The following is a 2,694-nucleotide window of genomic DNA, read 5'->3' on the forward strand; positions in this document are numbered from 1 at the left end:
CCCCTTTCCACCCCCCCCAGCCCTCACTCACCTCCTCCCCCCCAGCCTCACTCTCCTCCTCCCCCCCAGCCTCACTCTCCTCCTCCCCCCCAGCCTCACTCTCCTCCTCCCCCACAGCCTCACTCTCCTCCTCCCCCCCCCAGCCTCACTCTCCTCCTCCCCCCCCCCCAGCCTCACTCTCCTCCTCCCCCCCCAGCCTCACTCTCCTCCTCCCCCCCCTCCCCCAGCCTCACTCTCCTCCTCCCCCCCTCCCCCAGCCTCACTCTCCAGACTCCCCCCCCCCCCCCCCAGCCTCACTTTCCTACTCCCCCCCTCCCCAGCCTCACTCTCCTGCTCCCCCACCCCAGCCTCACTCTCCTGCTCCCCCACCCCAGCCTCACCCTCCGCTCTCCTCCCCCACCCCAGCCTCACTCTCCTCCTCCCCCACCCCAGCCTCACTCTCCTCCTCCCCCACCCCCCCCAGCCTCACTCTCCTCCTCCCCCACCCCCCCAGCCTCACTCTCCTCCTCCCCCACCCCTCCCAGCCTCACTCTCCTCCTCCCCCACCCCCCCCAGCCTCACTCTCCTCCTCCCCCAACCCCCCAGCCTCACTCTCCTCCTCCCCCACCCCCCCCAGCCTCACTCTCCTCCTCCCCCACCCCCCCAGCCTCACTCTCCTCCTCCCCCCCCCGCCCCAGCCTCACTCTCCTCCTCCCCCCCCCGCCTCAGCCTCACTCTCCTCCTCCCCCCCCCGCCTCACTCTCCTCCTCCCCCACCCTCCCCAGCCTCACTCTCCTCCTCCCGCCCCGCCTCACTCTCCTCCTCCCCCACCCCCCCAGCCTCACTCTCCTCCTCCCCCACCCCAGCCTCATGTCCACCTCCCCCCCCCCCCAGCCTCATGTTCACCTCCCCCCTCCCCCAGCCTCATGTTCACCTCCCCCCTCCCCCAGCCTCATGTCCACCTCCCCCCCCCCCAGCCTCACTCTCCTCCTCCCCCCCTCCCCCAGCCTCACTCTCCTCCTCCCCCCCTCCCCCAGCCTCACTCTCCTCCTCCCCCCCTCCCCCAGCCTCACTCTCCTCCTCCCCCCTCCCCCAGCCTCACTCTCCTCCTCCCCCCTCCCCCAGCCTCACTCTCCTCCTCCTCCCCCCCCCCAGCCTCACTCACCTCCTCCTCCCCCCCCCCAGCCTCACTCTCCTCCTCCTCTCCCCCCCCCAGCCTCACTCTCCTCCTCCTCCCACCCCCCAGCCTCACTCTCCTCCTCCTCCCCCCCCCCAGCCTCACTCTCCTCCTCCCCCCCCCAGCCTCACTGTCCACCTCCCCCCCCCAGCCTCATGTCCACCTCGTCCACCTCCCCCAGCCTCACTCTCCTCCTCCCCCCCAGTCTCACTCTCCTCCCCTCCCCAGTCTCACTCTCCTCCTGTCCCCTCCCCCAGCCTCACTCTCCTCCTCCCCCCCACAGCCTCACTGTCCACCTCCCCCCCTCCAAGTCTCACTGTCCACCTCCCCCCCCCCCCCAGCCTGTCACTCTCACTCTCTTCCCCCAGCATCTCATCCCCCTCCCCTCCGCCCAGCCCCTCTCTCTCTCTCTCTCTCTCTCTCTCTCCTCCCCGCGCCCCACTCCCCAGTCTCTCCCTCCCTTCCTCCCTTCCTCTCCCCCTTCCCCCCCACCCCCCCAACCTCTCTCACTCACCCCCAGCCCCTCTCACTCGCGGCTCCACCGCCCCCCACCTCGGGGCCCACTCGGGACTCGCGGCTCACAGGAAGCTCAGAGTCCAATCGGAGGCTCGCGGTTTAGCAGTAGGCCCGGGGCCTGGTCAGCCCAAGAAGCAGGGAGGAGGAGCAGCAGGCCACCGCCATCAGGCGCAGGCCGGCCGGGAGAGGTGGTTGGGAAAGAGACACAGGCCTGTGTCAAAAAATGCAGTACACAGGGGGCGGGGCTTGTCGCCTGTCTGTCAAAAAAGTGAAGTACAAATAGTTAGTCCTCTTAAAATTCTCCCTACGATTGCATTCGATTCCTTGGCGGCCAGAGGAAGGAGCTTGGGGAGCTGGGTCCGGCCCATGGGCCGTATGTTTGACACCCCTGGGTTAAACTGTATTCGCAAGCTGTCTGAAACATTAGTGATGCTGGGTGGGTTAATCGACACACAAGAAGCGACATTGAAACAGGCCGCTAACCAGAATCGTGACCCACGAAGGAATGAATCCATATATTTTTTTTACAATATATTTTAAATACAATCTGTTCAATCGAGTCACATTATTTTTAAGATTAAAAAGAGCAAAGTTTCCACACCAAAAATAAAATCTCCACCCTGAACTCACTTTGTCACTCGGGGCCTGTGTCAGGAGCTGCAGATACTGAGCCAGAGGGCAACGCTGTGGAGGTGGGACATTGAAGAGCCATCATTGTTCTCACTGGTGCAGCGGCTAACAGCTGGAGAAGTGACGTGTGCTGAACGGGCCACTGGCAGTAGGCACCGACAATTCAATGGTCATCTTCAAATAGCACCAGCTTCTTTAGTAACTGCCCGCCTGCAAGGGTTGTGGACCTTTCCTTTTGCAGATATTTTAAAGTTTGCGTGTGATTCTTAGCTTCACATAAGCAGCTGTGACACAGTGTAATGATGACAGATGAAAACCTGCACTATGTGGTTGTCACAATAGCTCCGACTAAACTAGATCCACCTAACCAGTCAAATGGTTTTATTTCCTTC

Source organism: Pristiophorus japonicus, chromosome 12 (genome assembly GCF_044704955.1).
Source record: "Pristiophorus japonicus isolate sPriJap1 chromosome 12, sPriJap1.hap1, whole genome shotgun sequence".
NCBI classification, from domain to species: Eukaryota; Metazoa; Chordata; class Chondrichthyes; family Pristiophoridae; genus Pristiophorus; species Pristiophorus japonicus.